Below are 25,343 nucleotides of genomic sequence, written 5' to 3' on the forward strand. Positions count from 1 at the left end.
ATTTTGTCTATAACTACAATACCCCATCTACATCCCCTGACATCCTATAGTTTCCTTTTCACATCTAATGATGGCATGTATACTGTCAGATACAAGTATAACTTTCATGACTATTAAACACTAAGAATTTCACTAGTCCATGGATTTTTATTTCAAAATCAAAACTAAGTTTTAATTCAAAACAAATGTTAATATTACTAGTTATAAAAACCAATTTACCCTGATAGTGTTAATTTTGTGTGTCAACTTGATTGAATCACAGAGTACCCAAGTATTTGGCTAAACATTACTTCTCAGTGTGTCTGTAAGAGAATTTCCAGATGAAGCTGGTGTGTGAAATGGGGAACTCAGTTAAGCAGTGTGCTCTCCTCAGTGTGGGTAGGCATCATCCAATCTGTTGAGGGCCTAAATATTTCAAAAAGGCAAAGGAAAGAAGAAGTCAGCCTCAGCCATGCCTGCCTTATTTCTTGAGCTGAGACATCAATCTTCTCTCTCCTGCCCTTGGCACTCCTGGTTCTCAGAAATAATGGATAAGCTGGACTTCATTAAAATTAAAAACTTCTGCTCTGTGGAAGATAATAGCAAGAGAATTAGAAGACAAGCCATAGACTAGGAGAAAATATTTGCAAAAAACACATAAGGTAAAGTACTGTTATTTAAAATACACATGGGGGGAGGAGGAAGATGGCAGAAGAGTAAGACACGGAGATCACTTTCCTCCCCACAGATACATCAGAAATACATCTACACGTGCAACTACTCCTATAGAACACCCACTGAACGCTGGCAGAAGACCTCAGACCTCCCAAAAGGCAAGAAACTCCCCACATACACGGGTAGGGCAAAAGAAAAAAGAAAAAAAACAGATACAAAAGAATAGGGAAGGGACCTGCACGAGTGGGAGGGAGCAATGAAGGAGGAAAGGTTTCCACACACTAGGAAGCCCATTCACAGGCGGGAGACTGCGGGTGGCAGAGGGGGGAAGGTTGGGAGCTGTGGAGGAGAGCACAGCCACAGAGGTGTGGAGGGCAAAGCGGAGAGATTCCTGCACAGAGGATCAGTGCCGACCAGCACTTGCCAGCCCGAGAGGCTTGTCTGCTCACCCACTGGGGCAGGTGGGGCTGGGAGCTGAGGCTTCGGCTTAGGTCAGATCCCAGGGAGAGGACTGGCGTCGTGAACACAGCCTGAAGTCGTTAGTACACCACGACTAGCCGGAAGGGAACCTGGGAAAAACTCTGGACCTGTCGAATGGGCAAGAGACTTCTTCTTCCCTCTTTGTTTCCTGGTGCGCAAGGATAGGGGATTAAGAGTGCTGCTTAAAGGAGATCCAGAGACGGGTGCAAGCCGCAAATAACAGCGCAGACCCCAGGGACCGGCATGAGATGCTAAGGCTGCTGCTGCAGCCACCAAGAAGCCTGTGTGCGAGCACAGGTCACTGTCCACACCTCCCCTCCTGGGAGCCTGTGCAGCCCGCCATTTCCAAGTTCTCGTGATCCAGGGACAAATTCCCCGGGAGAACACACGATGCCCCTCAGGCTGGTGCAACTTCCCGCTGGCCTCTGCCGCCACAGGCTCACCCAGCATCTGTACCCCTCCCTCGCACCGCCCTGAGTGAACCAGACCCCCGAATCAGCGGCTCCTTTAACCCCGTCCTGTCTGAGCAAAGAACAGATGCCCTCAGGCGACCTAAACGCAGAGGTGGGGTCAAATCCAAAGATGAACCCCGGGAGCTGTGTGAACAAAGAAGAGAAAGGAAAATTTCTCCCAGCAGCCTCAGGAGCAGCAAGTCTCCACAATCAACTTGATGTACCCTGCATCTGTAGAATACCTGAATAGACAACAAATCAGCCCAAATTGACGAGGTGGACTTTGAGAACAAGATATATTATTTTTTTCCCCTTTTCCACATTTTGTGAGTGTGTATGGTTATGCTTCTGTGTGAGATTTTGTCTGTATAGCTTTGCTTTCACAATTTGTCCTAGGGTTCTCTCCATCCGTTTTTTGTTTGTTGGTTTGTTTTTGGGGTTTTTTTTACTTAAATATTTTTTTCTTAATAAATATTTTTTACTTTAATAACTTTATTTTTTTATCTTACTGTTATTTTACATTCTCCTCTTTCTTTTGTTCTTTTTTTCTTTCTACTTTTTCTCCCTTTTATTCTGAGCAGCGTGGATGAAAGGCACTTGGAGCTGCAGCCAGGAGTCAGTGCTGTGCCTCTGAGGTGGGAGAGCCAACTTCAGGACACTGGTCCACAAGAGACCTCCCAGCTCCATGTACTATCAAATGGTGAAAATCTCCCAGTGATCTCCATCTCAATACCAAGACCAGCTTCACTCAACGAACAGCAAGCTACAGTGCTGGATATCCTATGCCAAACAACTAGCAAGACAGGAACACAGCCCCACCCATTAGCAGAGAGGCTGCCTAAAATCATAATTAGGCCACAGACACCCCAAAATTCACCACAGATGTGGACATGCCCACAAGAAAGACAAGATACAGCCTCATCCACCAGAACACAGGCACTAGTCCCCTCCACCAGGAAGCATACACAACCCACTGAACCAACCTTAGCCACTGGGAAGAGACACCAAAAACAATGGGAACTATGAACATGCAGCCTGCAAAAAGGAGACCCTAAACACAGTAAGATAAGCAAAATGAGAAGACAAAAAAAAACACAGCAGACAAAGGAGCAAGATAAAAACCCACCAGACCTCACAAATGAAGAGGAAATAGGCAGTCTACCTGAAAAAGAACTCAGAATAATGATAGTAAAGATTATCCAAAATCTTGGAAATAGAATAGAGAAAATGCAAGAAACATTTAACAAGGACCTAAAAGAACTAAAGATGAAACAAGCAATGATGAACAACACAATAAATAAAATTAAAAATTCTCTAGAAGGAATCAATAGCAGAATAACTGAGACAGAAGAATGGATAAGTGACCTGGAAGATAAAATAGTGGAAATAACTACTGCAGAGTAAAGAAAAAAGAATGAAAATAACTGAGAACAGTCTCAGAGATTTCTGGGACAACATTAAATGCACCAACGGTCGAATTTTAGGGGTCCCAGAAGAAGAAGAGAAAAAGAAACGGACTGAGAAAATATTTGAAGAGATTAGAGTTGAAAACTTCCCTAATATGGGAAAGGAAATAGTTAATCAAGTCCTGGAAGCACAGAGAGTCCCATACAGGATAAATCCAAGGATAAACACGTCAAGACACATATTAATCAAACTATCAAAAATTAAATAAAGGGCTTCCCTGGTGGCACAGTGGTTGAGAGTCCACCTGCCAATGCAGGGGACATGGGTTCGTGCCTCGGTCTGAGAAGATACCACATGCTGTGGAGTGGCTGAGCCTGTGAGCCATGGCTGCTGAGCCTGCGTTTCCGGAGCCTGTGCACCACAACAGGAGAGGCCACAACAGTGAGAGGCCCACATACCACCAAAAAATATATATATATATATATTAAATACAAAGAAGACATATTAAAAGCAGCAAGGGAAAAACAACAAATAGCACACAAGGGAATTCCCATAAGGTTAAAAGATGATCTTTCAGCAGAAACTGCAAGCCAGAAGGGGGCGGCAGGACATATTTAAAGTGATGAAGGAGAAAAAAACTACAAACAAGATTAGTCTACCCAGCAAGGACCTCATTCAGATTTGGTGAAGAAATTAAAAACTTTACAGACAAGCAAAAGCTGAGAGAGTTCAGCACCACCAAACCAGCTTTACAAAAAATGCTAAAGGAACTTCTCTAGGCAAGAAACACAAGAGAAGGAAAAGACCTAAAATAAAAAACCCAAAACAATTAAGAAAAAGGGGATAGGAACATACATATTGATAACTACTTTAAATGTAAATGGATGGGGGCTTCCCTGGTGGCGCAGTGGTTGGGAGTCGACCTGCCAATGCAGGGGACACAGGTTCGTGCCCTGGTCCAGGAAGATCCCACATGCTGCAGAGCGGCAGACCTGTGAGCAACGGCTACTGAGCCTGCACATCAAGAACCTGTGCTCCGCAATGGGAGAGGCCACAAGTGTGAGACGCCCACGTAACGCAAAAAAAAAAAAAAAAAAAAAAAAAAAAAATTGTAAATGGATTAAATGCTCCCAACAAAAGACACATACTGGCTGAATGTATACAAAAATAAGACCCATATATATGTTGTCTGCAAGAGACCCAGTTCACACCAAGGGACACATACCAACTGAAAGACGGGGGATGGAAAAAGATATTCCATGCAATTGGAAATGAAAAGAAAGCTGGAGTAGCAATTATCATATCAGACAAAATAGACTTTCAAAAAAGACTATTATAAGAGGCAAAGAAGTACACTAAATATTGATCAAGGGATCGATCCAAAAAGAAGATATATCAATTGTAAATATTTATGCACCCAACATAGGAACACCTCAAGACAGAAGGAAAATACTAACAGCAGTAAAAGGGGAAATCGACAGTAACACTTTCATAGTAGGGGACTTTAAAACCCCACATTCATCAATGGACAGATCATCCAAAATAAAAATAAATAAGGAAACACAAGCTTTAAATGATACATTAAACAAGATGGACTTAATTGATATTTATAGGACATTCCATCCAAAAACAACAGAATACACATTTTTCTCAAGTGCTCATGGAACATTCTCCAGGATAGATCATATCTTGGGTCACAAATCAAGCCTTGGTAAATTTAAGAAAACTGAAATCATATCAAGTATCTTTTCCGACCACAAAGCTATGAGACTAGATATCAATTACAGGCACAGATCTGTAAAAAATACAAACACATGGAGGCTAAACAATACACTACTTAATAACGAAGTGATCACTGAAGAAATCAAAGAGGAAATTAAAAAATACCCAGAAACAAATGACAGTGGAGACACGACGACCCAAAACCTATGGGATGCAGCAAAAGCAGTTCTAAGAGGGAAGTATATAGCCATAAATTCCTACCTTAAGAAACAGGAAACATCTTGAATAAACATCCTAACCTTGCACCTAAAGCAATTAGAGAAAGAAGAACAAAAAAACCCCTAAAGTTAGCAGAAGGAAAGAAATCATAACAATCAGATCAGAAATAAATGCAAAAGAAATGAAGGAAAAGATAGCAAAGATCAATAAAACTAAAAGCTGGTTCTTTGAGAAGATAAACAAAATTGATAAACCATTAGCCAGACTCATCAAGAAAAAAAGGGAGAAGACTCAAATCAATAGAATTAGACATGAAAAAGGAGAAGTAACAACTGACACTGCAGAAATACAAAAGATCATGAGAGATTACTACAAGAAACTCTAGGCCAATAAAATGGACAACCTGGAAGAAATGGACAAATTCTTAGAAATGCACAACCTGCTAAGACTGAACCAGGAAGAAATAGAAAATAAGAACAGATTTATCACAAGCACTGAAATTGAGACTGTGATAAAAAATCTTCCAACAAACAAAAGCCCAGGGCCAGATGGCTTCACAGGTGAATTCTATCAAACATTTAGAGAAGAGCTAACACCTTTCATTCTCAAACCCTTCCAAAATATAGCAGAGGGAGGAACACTCCCAAACTCATTCTACGAGGCCACCATCACCCTGATACCAAAACCAGACAAAGATGTCACAAAGAAAGAAAACTACAGGCCAATATCACTGATGAACACAGATGCAAAAATCCTCAATAAAATACTAGCAAATAGAATCCAACAGCACATTAAAAGGATCATACACCATGATCAAGTGGGGTTTATTCCAGGAATGCAAGGATTCTTCAATATACACAAGTCAATCAACGTGATACACCATATTAACAAACTGAAGGAGAAAAACTATATGATCATCTCAATAGATGCAGCGAAAGCTTTCAACAAAATTCAACACCCATTTATGATAAAAACCTTGCAGAAAGTAGGCATAGAAGGAACTTTCCTCCACATAAAAAAGGCCATATATGACAAACCCACAGCCAACATCATTTTCAATGGTGAAAAACTGAACCATTTCCACTAAGATCAGGAACAAGACAAGGTTGCCCATTCTCACCACTCTTATTCAACATAGTTTTGGATGTTTTAGCCACAGCAATCAGAGAAGAAAAGGAAATAAAGGGAATCCAAATTGGAAAACAAGAAGTAAAGCTGTCACTGTTTGCAGATGACATGATACTGTACATAGAGAATCCTAAAGTTGCTACAAAAAAACTACTAGAGCTAATTAATGAATTTGGTAAAGTAGCAGGATACAAAATTATTCCACAGAAATCTCTGGCATACCTGTACACTAATGATGAAAAATCTGAAAGTGAAATGAAGAAAACATTCCTATTTACCATTGCAACAAAAAAGAATAAAATATCTAGGAGTAAACCTACCTAAGGAGACAAAAGACCTGTAAGCAGAAAAATATAGGACACTGATGAAAGAAATTAAAGATGATACAAATAGATGGAGAGATATACCATATACTTGATTGGAAGAATCAACCTTGTGAAAATGACTCTACTACCCAAAGCAATCTACAGATTCAATGCAATCCCTATCAAACTACCACTGGCATTTTTTCACAGAACTAGAACAAAAAATTTCACAATTTGTATGGAAACACAAAAGACCCCGAATAGCCAAAGCAATCTTGAGTACGAAAAATGGAGCTGGAGGTATCAGGCTCCCTGACTTCGGACTATACTACAAGCTACAGTAATCAAGACAGTATGGTAGTGGCCGAAAACAGAAATATAGATCAATGGAACAGGATAGAAAGCCCAGAGATAAACCCACACACATATGGTCACCTTATCTTTGATAAATGAGGCAAGAATATACAGTGGAGAAAAGACAGCCTCTTCAATAAGTGGTGCTGGGAAAACTGGGCAGGTACATGTAAAGTATGAGACTAGAACACTCCCTAACACCAAACATAAAAATAAGCTCAAAATGGATTAAAGACCTAAATGTAAGACCAGAAACTATCAAACTCTTAGAGGAAAACATAGGCAGGACAGTCTATGACATAAATCACAGCAAGATCCTTTTTGACCCACCTCCTAGAGAAATGGAAATAAAAGCAAAGATAAACAAATGGGACTTAATGAAAATTAAAAGCTTTTGCACAGCAAAGGAAACCATAAACAGGATCAAAAGACAACCCTCAGAATGGGAGAAATTATCTGCAAGTGAAGCAACTGACAAAGGATTAATCTCCAAAATTTACAAGCAGCTCATGCAGCGGAATAACAAAAAAAACCAATCCAAATTTGGGCAGAAGACCTAAATAGACATTTCTCCAAAGAAGATATACAGATTGCCAACAAACACATGAAAGAATGCTCAACATATTTAATCATTAGAAAAATGCACATCAATACTACAATGAGATATCATCTCACACCAGTCAGAATTGCCATCATCAAACAATCTAGAAACAATAAATGCTGGAGAGGGTCTAGAGAAAATGGAACACTCTTGCACTGCTGGTGGGAATGTGAATTGGTACAGCCACTATGGAGAACATTATGGAGGTTCCTTAAAAAACTACAAATAGAACTACCATACGACCCAGCAATCCCACTACTGGGAATATACCCTGATAAAACCATAATTCATAAAGAGGCATGTGCCAAAATGTTCATTGAAGTTCTATTTGCAATAGTCAGGAGATGGAAGCAACCTAAGTGTCCATCATCAGATGAATGGATAAAGAATATGTGGCACATATATACAGTGAAATATTAGCCATTAAAAGAAACAAAATTGAGTTATTTATAGTGAGGTGGATGGACCTAGAGTCTGTCATACTGAGTGAAGTAAGTCAGAAAGACAAAAACAAAAACTGTATGCTAACTCATATATATGGTATCTAAGAAAAAAAAATGTCATGAAGAACCTAGTGGTAAGACGGGAATAAATACACAGACCTACTAGAGAATGGACTTGAGGATATGGGGAGGGGAAAGAGTAAGCTGTGACAAAATGAGAGAGTGGCATGGACATATAAACACTACCAAATGTAAAATAGATAGCTAGTGGGAAGCAGCTGCATAGCACAGGGTGATCATCTCTGTGCTTTGTGACCACCCAGAGTGGTGGGATTGAGAGGGTGGGAGGGAGGGAGATGCAAGAGTGAAGAGATATGGGAACATATGTATATGTATAACTGATTCACTTTGTTATAAAGCAGAAACTAACACATCATTGTAAAGCAATTGTACTCCAATAAAGATGTTAAAAAATAAATAAAATAAAATCCACAAAGAACCCTTAAAACACAACAATAAGAAAACAAGCCACACAAGTTAAAAGATGGGGCAAAGACCTTAACAGACACCTCGTCAGAGAAGATATACAGATGGCAAATAAGCATATGAAAAGATACCACATCATACGTCTTCAGGGAAATACAGATTAAAACAACGAGATACAAATACACATCTATTAGAATGGCCAAAATCCAGAACACTGACACCACTAAATGCAGGTGAGGTTGTGGAGCAACTGGAACTCTCATTCACTGCTGGTGAGACTGCAGTATGGTACAGCTGCTTTCTAAAACACAGTTTGGCGATTTCTTACAAAGTAAAACATACTCTTACCATAATATCTATCAATCGTGCTCCTTGGTATTTTACCCAAAGGAGTTGAAAACTTATATCCACACAAACACCTGCACATAGATGTTTCGAGCAGCTTTATTGATAACTGCCCAAACTGGAAAACAACCAAAATGCCCTTCAAGAGGCAAAGTGATAAATGAACAGTGGTACATCTAGACATTGGAATATTATTCAGCACTTAAAAGAAATGAGCTACTAATCCATGAAAAGACATAGAGGAAACAAATGCGTATTACCCAGTGAAAGAAGCCAATCTGGAAAGACTACATAATATACAATTCCAACTATATGACCTTCTGGAAAAAGCAAAACTATGGGGACAATAAAAAGATCAGTGGTTGCCAGGTGTTGACAGCACAGAGAAATGAATAGTCGGAGCACAGAGGATTTTTAGGGCAGTGAAAATATTCTGTATGATATTATAATCATGTTTATATGCCATTATACATCTGTCTAAAACCATAGAAAGTACACCACCAAGAGTAAACTCTAAGGTAAACTATGGACTTTAGGTGATTATGATGTGTCAATGTAGGTTCATCTTTGATTAAAAAAATATGCCATTCTGGTGAGTAATGTTAGTAATGAGGAAGGCTATGTATGTGTAGAGGTAGAGGGTACACAGGAAATCTCTGTACCTTCATCTCAGTTTTGTTTTAAACCTTAAGCTGCTCTAAAATTTAAGGTCTTTAAAAAAAAGAGAGAAAATAAAAGTACAAGATTTATACAATTGGGTTTGTAGGAATTAGAAACGAAGATTACCTGCTTGTGTCATGACTTAAAATTTGATGTTTCTGAAGGCTTGAGTTTGACCATTAAATTCAAATAAGCATCTAAACTTAGATACCATGCAAAAATATTAGCCATTAGTCAAGCAAATACAATGTAGATGTAAATTTAATTATCAACATCCTGTCTCACCAGATTCTACCATCTTCTTATGTTAAGCATGGCCAGGCAATACAAAAAATTTCCCCACAGATATTCTAATACTTCAGTTATAACTTCCAGTTGTCTAACATTTCACAGTAATCAAACATTCAAAATACAAATATATAAATCAAAATCTGTAACCAAAATTAGTTTTCTCTAAAACTAGCTCCCATTTCTTAATTGCCACATCTTGCTTTACAAAATGTGATCTTTCTCCTAACTAGTTTTACTGAAAATTGTATTTGCCTAATGCTTACTCATTTCTTTATTCAAAATCCCTTCTAACTAATATCAGATCTGTGGTTACTGGGCGATTTAACATTTCTTCCCTATAAATACAGAAAGGGAATGCTATCATTTCCTGTGGGTGTATTTTTTAAACAGTCAGATACATTTCCAGATTTCCTTATTGTTATTACTATTGATAGTCTTAGAGACACTGCCAAACATTTCAGTAATCTAGGGCATGCTAAATACAATAGAGCCAATCCTGTTTTATAAGAAGTTTATTTTTCTAGGTAAAGAGCCACCATGTAAGGTCAACTTTTTGGTACTCAATTAGTGAGAATCATAATATGCTTTTGAAATTTCTATTAATGTACTCAATGTTCCAATGACCTATTAGATGACTTCATGTCATAATAGGTAGTAGTTTTCAATTTGGCAATTTGCTCCAACAGTACTGTCAAAAACTAGCAAGATTGTGGGAATAATTCTAAGTGGACTCCGAGAATGTTTATTGATGCAACTGATACTACCATTAAAGTTTCTACACTTACATTGATGAGCTGGTTGGTGCACTGCAAGACAAATGCCCTTTTTGAATGGATCAGCAAGCACATCGATGCACATTTCATTTCTGATACTTTCTTCCTTGGGTTATACTAAATATGGAAGTAAAGTTGAACAAAATTTTAATAATTAGTAACCATATTATTTTTCAAATGTAATGAGCCAGAGAGACATAGAAAATAAATTTGGCTAATAAATCACAATCACAGTAACAGGTCTAATAGACCCATGAATGCCCCAAATGTCATCATTTAAAAGGATCAGATCATTTAATACTAAAACGTATCTATTCTCAGGCTGAATAATAACATCTGTGAGGCAGCACCCAGCAACATTATGAAGTTAAGAATATCTAATTGAGACACTAGGAGGAATTATGGCTGTTAAGCCTGAATCTTTAAGGAACCAATGACATTTAATGGCTCACAAGGAGTAGTAGGATAAGCTGACTTTTAAGAAAGTGATAAACCATGAGAGGCAAATTCCAGAGCAGTGTAGAGTAGATGCCCAGTTAACTTAAAAGGCTAATTTTCCAGAAGGCAAACATTTATCTGGTAAGAGTGTATAGTTCTTGACTCACCTAATATTTGAATCCAAAGTACATATCTGAAGAGGATGACTCATCCCTACACCTCTCCCAGAACCCTCCATCCAACCCTCAATCCAGTAGTTCTTTATGAAATTGACATTTATGAGCCATTTATTCAATCAGAAACCAAGGTTGATCCCAAGCCCCATCCAGTCCCCACCTCTTATAGAAAAACAAAAATTTAGAGCTAGAATACACTTGCAGAATTGCCTATTTCAATGACCTAATACCAACTGAAGTACAAAAGGGGAATGTGGCTTACTTGAAACACAGCAATTAAGTAATCAAGTTAGGACTATAGAGCCGAGGCATCTGGGGTCTCAGTTTAGGGCACTTTCTAATTTATTGTCTATTTTGCTGCCTCTATTGATGAGAATAGTCACCTAGATGGAGAATCAGGAATCCAGTGCTTTTTTTTTTTTCCCATATATCACTAACTTTCAATTTGCCCTTGCACAGATCACATCTGCCTACTAAATTATAATATTTTAAAAAGCATGATTCCAATAGTGGTTTGAAATGGATACTGACATAATTTAACCACTGACATACTTACCTGAACCACACAATGATGTGGTTGACACTGTAGGCTACTTTACCTCATAAATATTATGTATTTAGGTTCAAAATTATTATGATAGCCTTTATATGGCTGATATAAAGTTTGGGAATTCTCCGTGTCATTGAAAATCTGGTGGTGGGAGTAGAAAATACTGTCTGGATAAAGTCCTAAGGTGCCTAAAATGACTGACTGGATGCAGAATTTATGAGGAAATGCTAAGGTAGCAATCACAGATAAATGGAGTATTAATGATCAAAGGATGTAAAACTTGGATTTATTTCTTCATTTTAAAAGAAAAGCAATTGAGACTGTATAGAGAAGGAAGCTCAGACTCAGTGAACCGTGACTACAGGGTTTATAACTACAGCTAGTTTGTAAAGCACAGAAAAACAAGGACATATGAAACAAAAGTATGTTGAGAAAAGAGGAAACCTAAAAGAGTTGGGAGTAGTTGAACGAGCTAAAAATAAAGAATCATATAAAATGTGGTAATTAGTCATCAACTTAAAAAATAAAAGAAAATAAGAGTCATTCTGGTTTCATGAGACATTGCCACTAGTTTTGTGAATGGAATGGAATAAGAAAACAAACAAGGAGATTGAGCTTAGCCACATTGTAGCAATGTAAAGAGGATCCTTATTGAAAACAGAGATGTGAGGAGAAACCAGAACATAAATATCCAGTTAATCAAGGCCTGCTTAGAAAGACATAAAGGTGGAAAAAAAGAAAAAGGAGTTCATTCAAGTCAAGAGGCCTATAAAGGAAATAAAAAAGGGATTTTTGCAAATACACCAGAAATTCTAAAGAAAAAGCAGGCCAATGAATATTTAAATAGGAAAAGAAAGAAAAAAAAAACTAAACTGACTAATCTCCCTTTCATAAATTGCCTATATCAAACTATAGATTGGTGTTCTTAAATATTAAGCACCAACATTATGATATAATACAGCTTTTACCATATTCAGATACAGACATTATGTATATGCTGAAAATTCTTGAATATAAAATAACCTAAAACATCTTTCCCCCCCCCCCCAAAAAAAAAACAGTCAGGGGGAAGAAAGAAGTTTACCTAATGAACTTAAATGAAAAGAAGCAAATAATTTTAAGAAAGCAATGAAACCAAAATACGACTAGACCAACCACAAATGGGGAAATCCAAAAACAATAAAAAGAGTATAATTTTAAAATATTGGAATGGTTATGAATTTGGGCAAGTTATTGCTAACAATATTCAATCCATAAGGATATTAGAGCATAAAACTGAATAGTCATATACACAGATAATAATGGGCAGAGTTAGTCTACTTATATGGTCATAAAGAAAAAAATGCCTTTTTAAATGTAAAATTTTAACAGTAAAATGAAAATATATATGAAAAGAAAACTTAAAATGTGTACCTCATAGCAAGAAGTGCTGCTTTTATCATCATCTAGCTTTGGTAAAATTTTTTATGGACTGATACTTGAGGACTAGAATTCAACACTGGTTCTTCCATTTTTTTTTAAATTGAAGTATAGTTGATCTACAATATTATATTAGTTTCAGGTGTACAACATAGTGATTCAATATTTTTATAGATTTTACTCCATTTAAAGGTATAAAATATTGGCCACATCCCCTGTGCTGTACAGTATATCCTTGTAGCTTATTTTATACATCGTAGTTTGTACCTCTTAATCCCCTACTCCTGTCTTGACCTTCCTCTCTTCCCTCTCCCCACTGGTAACCACTATCTTGTTCTCTATATCTGTGAGTCTTCTTCTATTTTGCTATATTCACTAGTTTGTTTTATTCTTTAGATTCCACATATAAGTGATACCATACAGTATGTGTCTTCCTCTGTATGATGTATTTCATAAGCATAATACCCTCCAGGTCTATCCATGTTGTTGCAAATGGCAAAATTTCATTCTTTTTTATGGCTGTGTAGTATTCCATTATGAGTGAGAGTGTGTATGTGCATGTGTGTGTGTGTACATCTTCTTTACCCATTCGTTTATTGATGGACATTTAGGTTGTGTCCATATCTTGGCTATTGTAAATAATGCTGCTATGAACATTGGGATGCATGTATCTTTTCAAATTAGTGTTTTCATTTTCTTCTGATATATATATATATATATATATATATATATATATATATATATATATATATATATATATATATGTATATACAGGAGTGGAATTGCTGGATCATATGGTAGTTCTATTTTTAGTTTTTTGAGGAAGCTCCATACTGTTTTTCATAGTGGCTATACCAATTTACTTTCCTGCCAACATTGTACTAGGGTCCACTTTTCTCCACATCCTTTCAAACATTTGTTATTTGTGGCCTTTCTATGATAGCAATTCTGACAGGTGTGAGGAAATATCTCACTAAGGTTTTGATTTGCATTTCTCTGATGATTACCAATGTTGAACATTTTTCATGTGCCCCTTGGCCATCTGTATGACTTCCTTGGAAAAATGTTTATTCAGATCTCCTGCCCATTTTTTAATTAGTTTTTTTTATATTGACTTGTATGAGTTGTTTATATATTTTGGATATTAACCCCTTATCAGTCATATCATTAGCAAATATTTTCTACCATTCAGTAGGTTGCATTTTCATTTTCTCGATGGTTTCCTTTGCTGTGAAAAACCTTTTAAGTTTAATTAGGTCCCATTTGTTTATTTTTGTTTTTGTTCCCTTTGCCTTAGGAAACAGATCCAAAAAAATAAGGCTACAATTTATGTCAAAGAGGTTTCTGCCTATGTTTTCCTCTAGGAGTTTTATGGTTTCTGGTCTTACATTTAGGTCTTTTATCCATTTTATTTTATTTCTGTATATGGTGTTTGAGAATGTTCTAATCTCATTGTTTTAAATGTAGCTGTCCTGTTTTCCCAACACCATTTATTGAAGAGGCTGTCTTTTCCCCATTGTATACTCTTGCCTCTTTTGTTGTAGATTAATGGACCATAAGTGCATTGATTTATTTCTAGGCTCTCTATTCTGTTCCATTGACCTATGGGTCTGTTTTTGGGCCAAGACAATACTGTTTTGATTACTGTAGCTTTATAGTATAGTCTGAAGTCAGGGAGCATACCTCCAGCTTTGTTCTTTTTGCTTGTGATTGCTTTGACTATTTGGAGTCTTTTGTGGTTCCATATAAATTTTAGGAGTATTTGTTCGAGTTTTGTGAAAAATGTCATAAGTATTTTGATAGGAATTGCATTAAATCTGTAGATTACTTGGGTAATATGGACATTTTAGCAATATTAATTCTCCCAATCCATGAACACGGGACATCTTTCCATTTCTTTGAATCTTCTTCAACTTCCTTCATCAATGTTTTAGAGTTTTCAGAGTATAGGCCTTTCACCTCTTTGGTTACATTTGCTTCTGGTATTTTATTCTTTTTGATGAGGTTTTAAGCAAGATTATTTTCTTGGTTATTGCATTTTTTAAAAGTTAACCTTTAGATCCCCCAAAAGAGATAAATGACCTTTATTATTCTAGCATATTTGGCTATAATTTTTTCACAAAATACTTAGTTTTGGATATATTTTCCTTAAAATATGCACAGATAAGAAAAGAAGAATGTTTAGAGCTCAATCTGTCTTTGTCTCTTTCTCTCTCTCTCAAACACACACACATACACACACACACAGAGTCCTCTTTTATTGCATGTCAAATAAAATATACACAATTTGGTCAAAGCTCTGGAGATCCAGGGTCAGTACAAATTTAGCCCAATCCTCTAATCCCTTGATATGTATAGTGTTGCTCATGAATCATTGATGTTCAGATGTCCCTACAAGTCATTCAACCTGCAAAGAAAGACATATGAAATTGTCTTCAGCATACAGAGCTCTCTAGGACCAGACATCAGATGAATACATTTTACAAGTATTTTCAATAACAAGTTATACAATAAAATATTTTCTTTTTATTTAACCCCTAGCTTTCCCAGGAGCTCAAAGTAAACAAAATGTCTAGCCCTGAATATTCAGGCAATTGAGGCTTTAAAACGTTTAGTAAACATGCATAACTGTCAGTGGAATTGTTGACCAAATAAAGACAAGGCCACATTTATTTGTAAAGGTTAAACAGAAGGCCACATTTATTTGTAAAGGTTAAACCAAAAGGAGTAATGATGTGGAATTGCACAAAGACATTTCCAAAACAGCTTATATGTGCGTTTTTTGTGAACAGTCTCTAAGAAGTCAAAGTATCCTCTTTGCTTAGCCATTTAAAACTCAGAGCATACAAAGGTAGACTTAAAATGCTTAATTATGCATCTGATTTTTTCTTCTGGATAATTAATATGGATTTTACACTAATCCACTTGTGGAGGATTCTTAGTTTAAAAAAAATACAGTTTGCAATTAGCATCATGAAACCTACTAAAGACACCAATATTATCAGGGAAATATTGTGAAGACTCCTTGGTTGATTAAAATGCATTTGACCACTTTTTTTGTAGATACAAAATACAAGGTGCTGAAACAGCTAATACTGTTTTACAGACTACACACAAATAACAATAACTTCCTTAAAAATTAGCAAGAACTCAGATATTTTCTACTTATTTTAGATCAGTAGAAATGATTGTTGTAATACTGATTGCCTTATGAAACAGATATGATGGCCTTAAATACAACATATTTCAGGAAGTCCATTAACGTCTAAAGCATAAATGTCCCCATGTATGTTTTAGAATCCAAGGCAATTCCACAGAGTTTTAGTAAAAAGTCCTTAATCCAGAAGACCTAACCAGTTTTAACCAGTTGGTGCCAGTTACTTTAAAAGAGGAAACCATAAGGAACTTTCCTGGAGTTCCCATGGTTATGACTCTGAGGTCCCAATGCAGGAGGCACGGGTTTGGTTCCTGGTCAGGGAACTAAGCTACTGCATGCCACGCAGCCAAAAAAAAAAAAAAAAAAAAAAAAAAAGCTGTATTTTTTTTTTTTCTTGCGGTACACAGGCCTCTCACTGTTGTGGACTCTTCCGTTGCAGAGCACAGGCTCTGGACACGCAGGCTCAGCAGCCATGGCTCACGGGCCCAGCCACTCTGTGGCATGTGGGATCTTCCCAGACCGGGGCACAAACCCGTGTCCCCTGCATCGGCAGGCAGACTCTCAAGCACTGCACCACCAGGGAAGCCCTGTGAATGTTTTTTAAGACCAACATTAGGGGGATTTCCCTGGTAGTGCAGTGGTTAAGATTCCACCCTTCCAAACCATAAACAAGACCAAAAGAGAACCCTCAGAATGGGAGAAAATATTTGCAAATGAAGCAACTGACAAAGGATTCATCTCCAAAATTTATAAACAGCTCATGCAGCTCAATAGCAAAAAAACAAACAACCCAATCCAAAAATGGGCAGAAGACTTAAATAGGCATTTCTCCAAAGAAGATATACAGACTGCCAACAAACACATGAAAGAATGCTCAACATCATTAATCATTAGAGAAATGCAAATCAAAACTACAATGAGATATCATCTCACACCAGTCAGAATGGCCATCATCAAGAAATCTAGAAACAATAAATGCTGGAGAGGGTGTGGAGAAAAGGGAACACTCTTGTACTGCTGGTGGGAATGTGAATTGGTACAGCCACTATGGAGAACAGTATGGAGGTTCCTTAAAAAACTAAAAATAGGGGCTTCCCTGGTGGCGCAGTGGTTGAGAATCTGCCTGCTAATGCAGGGGATACGGGTTCGAGCCCTGGTCTGGGAAGATCCCACATGCCGCGGAGCAACTGGGCCCGTGAGCCACAGCTACTGAGCCTGCGCGTCTGGAGCCTGTGCTCCAGCAACAAAAGAGGCCTCGATAGTGAGAGGCCCGCGCACCGCGATGAAGAGTGACCCCCCGCTTGCCACAACTAGAGAAAGCCCTCGCACAGAAATGAAGAACCAACACAGCCAAAAATAAATAAATAAATGTGGGTTTAAAAAAAAAATTAAAAAAAAAAAAAACTAAAAATAGAACTACCATATGACCCAGCAATCCCACTACTAGGCATATACCCTGAGAAAACCATAATTCAAAAAGAGACATGTACCAAAATATTCATTGCAGCTCTACTCACAATAGCCCGGAGCTGGAAACAACCTAAATGTCCATCATCGGATGAATGGATAAAGAAGATGTGGCACATATATACAATGGAATATTACTCAGCCATAAAAAGAAACGAAACTGAGCTATTTGTAATGAGGTGGATAGACCTAGAGTCTGTCATACAGAGTGAAGTAAGTCAGAAAGAGAAAGAGAAATACCGTATGCTAACACATATATATGGAATTTAAAAAAAAAATGTCATGAAGAACCTAGGGGTAAAATGGGAATAAAGACACAGACCTACTTAAGAATGGACTTGAGGATATGGAGAGGGGGAAGTGTAAGCTGTGACAAAGTGAAAGAGAGGCATGGACATGTATACACTACCAAACGTGAGGTAGATAGATAGTGGGAAGCAGCCGCAGAGCACAGGGAGATCAGCTCGGTGCTTTGTGACCGCCTGGAGGGGTGGGATGGGGAGGGTGGGAGGGAGGGAGATGCATGAGGGAAGGGATGTGGGAACGGATGTATATGTATGACTGATTCACTTTGTTATAAAGCAGAAACTAAAAAAAAAAAAAAAAAAAAGATTCCACCCTTCCACTAAAGGGGGTGGGGGTCTGATCCCTGGTCGGGGAACTAAGATCCCACATGCTGCACAGCATAGCCAAAAAAAAAAAAAAAAAAAAAAAATGCAGGAGGGGCATCTGAAGTGCTGATAAAAATATGTTTCCTCATCAGGTGATGGTTCAGGGAGTTTTTCAGCTTGTGAAAATTTATTGAACTGTATCTCTATGATATTTGTACTCTTCTTTATATACTATATATTATATTCTAATAAAATGCTTTAAAAAAAGAACATCAACATTTCATAACAATACATTGTATTTTGTTCTTTGCTTATCCAATTTATTCCATTTTGAATAAGAGCTTTTTAAAAGGTAGTTGGACAAGGAACAAGACAGTTTGAATTCTTTAAACCTTGCTTATCTTCAATATCCCTTGCTAATACAAATAATATTTTACATAATTTTGACATACTGTTTTTGTTTGCTTATTTATTTACATTAGAACAGATGCTCACACTTAACTCATTAAAGGTTTCAGGTTGACCAGATTTATCTGTGTATTTTTTAAACAAATAATAAATCACTTTACTGATAGCTCAATCAATTTTTGCCATTTATTATTCCATTTTATCACCTACTTAATTTTCTAAATCAATTGTTTTTTTTTGTGAAAAGCTTGTCCTCTTTCCCTTCTGTGACACAGTGTCATGCTATACATTTTGATCCCTATAGAGTAAGGACAGAGCCAGAATCTGGAAGTAGATACAGGGCACAACAGAAGAAGCAGAGACACTACTTGGTCGCATATTGGAGTGGGAAAGGTGGTATATCATAATGACCATAACTTCATTTAAAGAGAAATCTTCCTTATAATTATTAATTCCAAAGTTGTGCCATTTTTTAAGAAGTTAATGACTGTCATTTAGTAATATAATTTATAAATTGGAGCTGGGCACATGATCTCATATCTAAAATCCATGACTACATTTATGATTCATTCAATTTTCTTATGCAAAAGTAAAGATATTGTTCCGGAAATAATCTAACCTCTTTCTGACAATTTATTTCCACATTTCAATGTTCAAAGTTTGCTTGGAAGTTTAAAAAATCATTCCAATACTTATTTGTTGTTTAAATTAAATTAAATCTAATAATACAGTATGCTTTCTAACACCCATTTGTAATGTTTATTATATTCATTCATTCCATTAAGTATTCATTTTAGCATCTACCATATGCCAGACACTGATCCATCTGTACTTTTCAAATTTTAGTATACATATGCATGAGCTCTAAAATGCAGATTCTGATTCAGTGTGTCTGGACTAGGGCCCCAGATTCTGCATTGCTAACAAATCAGATTATACTGACTGTACTTTGAGTAGCAAGGGTCTAATCAATAGTCTAACTTGAAAAGGATGAAGAAAACCGCTTCTCAATAATTACATCCTATAACAATTTGTAATCTGACATTGTAGACTGCAGTCAAGAAAGGATTGTAGTAGTTTTAAAATTGCAACAAAAACTAAGGAATTTAATATGACCCAGTACACAAAAGACAACACTATCAGAACACAACGACTAGTGCCAAAGTCAGAGAGGAAAATATGATACAAAGAGCATTCTATACTTCAAGGATCAATAACTTATTGCTAGTTGAGATAACTTATTGCTGTAGCAGGAATTTTAAAATTTAAGGCGAGAAGGAGGGAGCTTGGCTGATCTTGAAGGCAATCAATAAATACTTGTTGAAGAACCACATATCTCATGGCACTGTATTCTCAGGCTAAAAGGGAATCTCTCTAGTCACCTCTAGCTGTTGACTTAATGAGAACTGTGCTGTTTTCCCATGATTAGGAAAAAAATGTCATAAGATCAACTAAGGAATATTTTCCCAAGTGAACAGAGAACACAAGTAGAAAAGTAAAACCAACTTTGCTGTAGAAAATTTTGGAAAACAGGAGTACAACACCCCTCTCCTCTGTTTCCAAAGGAGTCACCATGGATTTTGGGGTATGGAGTAAAAGGAATTAGACATACAAAAAGGAATGTGTTCCAAGAAGAGTAACATATACACGTTTATTTTCTGTGGGTTTACGTTTACTTTTATGTGGATCTAATTGAATATTCATTTGAAGCATTTCATTATGAGTACCATTTAAGGAACTGGCATTAACACTTGAATTATGCTCTTGGATAATTAGTTTGTTCTCATATAAAATGACTTGACTTTCAATCAGAAATCAGCAAAGGAAAAATAAGGTATATATTATCTTTGTCATCATGATAAAAATTTTCACTTCTCCTAAAGTAGTTCAGAGAATATGTCTGTTTATTCTAAACTAAACACAGACTCATTACTCTGCTACTTTGTCAAAGCCTCACCTCAGACCACCAAAGTCTACCATTTAACTTTCATCTCTGTTTTCATTTTTGAATACCACAGGGCACAAACCATTTGTCTTGGGAAAAATCAGAAGCATCTAGATGAAGCCAAGAATTTTTATATCATCATTCCCTATAATGTATGCAGCTAAGCTGAAATTGGTCTGCTGTATTTCCTGATTACATCAATTTAAGGTAATTTGTGTTGAACTGTGATTCACGAGTTGTTGAAAACTAATCAATATATTGTTTAGTTTCAAACAAAAATTTAAAACAAATCCGTTTATGATATAAAAGCTTTGATTTATATAAAGGCTAAGATTTCCATTGCATCATATTATTTCAATTTGAATGATCCTTTGTGACTGATTTGCAGGTGGTAATGACTTGCAGATTAAGTTGTCAGGAAACTGGGCTGTTGTGACCCAGTGACCAAGCTTTCACACAGCTTACAATGAACACTGGGCATTAAGAGGCTTCAGACTTTACTGCTTATATCCAGGGTGAGAGTGCTTTTTTGCAGCCTTCTTCAAAGAACAGCACCAATGAATATTGACAGTCTACCATTTCGTAGTTACAAAACAAGAGGTTAACATCTCTGTCTCAACACTAATTGACTGGTTGAAGTGCTTGACCAGGTAATTATTTATTTTCCTTTTCAGGATCTTCTCAGTAAAACAGATTACTTCCTTTTAACAGCAGCTCCACTTAACACCATAGTCATGCTCTGTTAGAAATGAAACCCAATAGAAAATTTCAATTTACATAAAGATGGTACACCTCTGGGGTCAATTAATCTTTGAACTTCACAAAGAGGTCATAAATGTGTAAGATGATTCAAGGGAACCAAGAGTCTTTGAAGAACTGAGCAAAAAAAGAGGAGATAATCTTGTCTAAAAGAATAAACAATGTAGTCACTCAGATGCTACTTGTAGCATCTTGTAGCATGTAGATTCTACAGCAGCTGACACATTTCTTTTCTAAATAACTTCAATCTAGGAATAGCTACAGCTTTCACTGACAAGCTTTTCCTAAGTGCATGATTTACCAAACAGGAAATTTATCATGTGTATGTTTCAGCTTGGAGGACTGATGTATCATTCTTGCTGCACCTAAATGTAAATGTTCACACATGAAAGCAACAAGTGGAGATGAGGAAAATGTCGAATGAAAAAAGAATTGCACAACGTAAAAGTTGAGATTTATGTTTTAGTTGGCGGACATTCTGAGGACTTCAAGCCTGGGGCACAGCATATCAGATAATGCTGAGAAACTGTTCTGAAGAGGCAAGGTGGCAGCGGTGGGGGGGTGGGTGGCAGGGCAGGATATATAGGAGTTTTTGCAACAAAAGACCAGGTAGTTGGAACATAAAAAGATTACTGTTAATAAATGATCCAGATATCTCAAGTTAAGGAATTTAGCACTTTGCTACCTATAGGAAGATGCAAGAGCCTGGGCTCACTGAAATCATCCCTTTGTTATTCATCTCAGCTACCTGGGGCCAGCATCTTGTGCTTTCTCATCCTGAGTCTTTTCAGGGTACACCATCGAGGGTAGCTACAGTCTGATGACTGCTACATGGCAGGCATTCTTTGTTTCCTTCCTCAGTTCCCTCAGGGCTCACCATCTGGGAGGCTATAATGTGGTAGCTTGACGGCTGCAACATCCTTTGTTTACTGATATGGCAGGCAATATTTTAGTTCACAAAAGGGAGAGGAGACAGGGAAATAACCATTGTTGAGCAGGATCTACTAAGTGCATCCTACTTCATGTACTTTACCTACTTTAATTTTCACTAGCACCCTGCAATTATAATTATTATTCACTTACATCCCTCAGGTGGTTTTGAAGTTATACAGCCATTAAATACTAATACCATGGTCAAATCCAGCTCTGTTCCATTTGGCTCAACCATTACTTCCTTCAGAAACTCTTCCTTAACACCATAATGCCTGCTACTACTGCGGTTGTTTTTCAGAAATACTTCTAGGTGTTAAAGTACTTTGTGCCTCTTCCTGTGTTTCCAGGTTGTTTTTTAATTGTCTATTTATACATGTTTCTCCCACACTAGACTTGTACTCTGGGAGAGCAAGGCTATGTCTTATGTTTATCCCTTAGTGGGTCTAGCACAGTGTCTGACACATATCAGTCTCTCAGGAAATACTTGTTGAATGATAACGAAAATGACTTCAAAATCTATGAACATTAAGCTATCTCCTAACCCCACTGTATCAGAATTCATCTCTTCCTTTTCTTATCTTGTCAAATAGTTTGTCATCTCTGAAGGCATTTACTGCTTCTGGCCTAGTAGTATAGTTATTTTGCATTTTTCATGTTTTCTCTACCATAACATAAACTCTTTGAGTATTGTTCATGTTCCCTTAGCGATCTTCCACAGTGGCTCACTAATGATAACCTTCATACATATGTTGATTGAACACCTTCTCTGTCCTACCTACTTTGTTAGGTACTAGGTAGGGACAACTGAAAGTCAAATACAACATGGTCCTTCCTCTCAAAGGGATCATAGTCTAGTCCACAATAGTCTATTTACAACAGAGTGTGAAAAATAAATGATTGATGCGTGAGCAAAGTGTTATAGAAGCATACAGAATGAGTGTGTCTGCTTTTACAGAGGAGATAATATCTAAATGAAGGCTTAGGGCATTAGGTGATAAGCATGAAAAGCACTTTGCACATCATGTGATAAATGCTTAATAAATGGTAGTTGTTATTATTAAGAACAAATGTACAAATATGAAATTCCACAGGCATACCTGGAGTGGAGTGAATAAACCAGTTCTATTAAAATGGCAGGTTCATATATAAGTATAAATGAAAAAATCTGGAATGGTTGGTAAAGGCTAGTTTATGATGGTTTTGAATGTCAGGCTAAGGAATTTAGATTCTATTAGAAAATGTTTTACTAAAAATGCTCCATCTCCAGTTAAAATCCATTTATGGATTTACTACTTCAAGCCTCAGTAGTAAAAGAGATACAGTTTGAGAAAGGAAAGTAAGTGATTTCAAATATACAGTAAGATTGCAGTGTAGTAGTATAGGTTATTCTGGTTGCCCTACAAGTTTTATGAAATTATTCAATAGACACATTTTAAGACCTCCTCCTTGCTTTACTCTACAAAATGTTTGTAAACTCTGTCCATTTTTACCTGTTTTCTGCTAGTCTGAGGGATTTCTTTATCTGGTTAATATGGTACTGTAAACTGATGATAATTCATTTTCAAGCACTTAAGACATCAACACAAGACTCATATGATTCTTCAAGCACCAATAAATTAAACCCCTAACAACACTATAAAGCGTTAGTAGCACATGTAATTATAAGTCTTTGGTGTTTATCAGTGGGAAACAATCTTAAAATGGCCAACTACCCAAGTGATGGCTCTACTATCCCATCTAATCAAGACAGGAAAATGACTAAGGTGATGTATAGCTAAGTATGTCACTTTCTACACTGCTAAAACTAGAGGGAGAGTATGCTAGAGATTGTCAGTGGTGTTCAATATTTTATATACTGATTAGACATGTGGTAGCATAAAATCTAAGAGAGGGGCTTCCCTAGTGGTGCAGTGGTTGGGAGTCCGCCTGCCGATGCGGGGAACACGGGCTCATGCCCCAGTCCGGGAGGATCTCACATGCTGCAGAGCGGCTGGGCCCATGAGCCATGGCCACTGAGCCTGCGCGTCTGGAGCCTGTGCTTCACAACGGGAGAGGCCACAGCAGTGGGAAGCCCGCATACCACAAAAAAAAAAAAAAAAAAAAATCTAAGAGAGTAAGAAATATACTTTTGGACCTAAGCTGTTAAATTCTGATCAGCAAAATACAAAGTTTATAGTAAAAAAATCCCAGTATTTCATGACAAATACTTGCAAGGGGAATAGAAAAACTTCTGCAGAGTAGTGTGATTTTAAGTTCCTTTGCTGATTGATTTAAAGCCTAGTTTATTTCTAATTCTACAAGATGAGGACGTTTTACTTGAAATTAAATCACAAAAAGCTCTAACATATAAGTCAAGTTATACAGTAATATATTAGATTTGACAACTAGTATGTGTTGATTTACCAACACTGCTGACATTTGACACTAACTTTCATTTCTAGACATCTCTGATGAGAATCTGAATCACATATTCATTATATGAACTCTGAGTAATCAAATGGATGGTTATCAAAATACATGTGGTGATCTATATGTGAGGTCATATAGTTATACACATCTTATTTATATTCAATTAACCTGCATCTCACATAATGTAATATGGACCATCACGCTTTGAAGAGGAAAAAAGTCATTTCTTTGCATTCATTTTTCTGCTATCAAGGGTTTACCTCGAGACGGGCGCGAGTCGCGGCTGAAAGCGCGGAGCCCAGTGACGGGCGTGTGACGCTGGGGCTGCTGCTGCCGCTGCCAAGAAGCCTGTGTGCGAGCGCAGGTCACTGTCCACAGCGCCCTTCTGAGAGCCTGTGCAGCCCGCCACTGCCGGGGTCCTGGGATCAAGGGGCGGCTTCCCTGGGAGAACGCACGGTACGCCTCGGGCTGGTGCAACGTCACGCCAGCCTCTGCCGCTGCAGGCTCACCCCGAACTCCGTGCCCCTGCCTCCCACCCGGCCTGAGTGAGCCAGAGTCCCTGAAGAGGCTGCTCCTTTAACCCTGTCATGTCTGAGCGAAGAACAGACGCCCTCCGGCGACCTACATGCAGAGGCGGGGCCAAATCCAAAGCTGAGACCCAGGAGCTGTAACAACAAAGAAGAGAAAGGGAAACCTCTCACAGCAGTCTCAGAAGCAGCGGATTAAAGCTCCACAATCAACTTGATGTACC

This window comes from Mesoplodon mirus (assembly GCF_964341445.2).
Source record: "Mesoplodon mirus genome assembly, chromosome: X".
NCBI classification, from domain to species: domain Eukaryota; kingdom Metazoa; phylum Chordata; class Mammalia; order Artiodactyla; family Ziphiidae; genus Mesoplodon; species Mesoplodon mirus.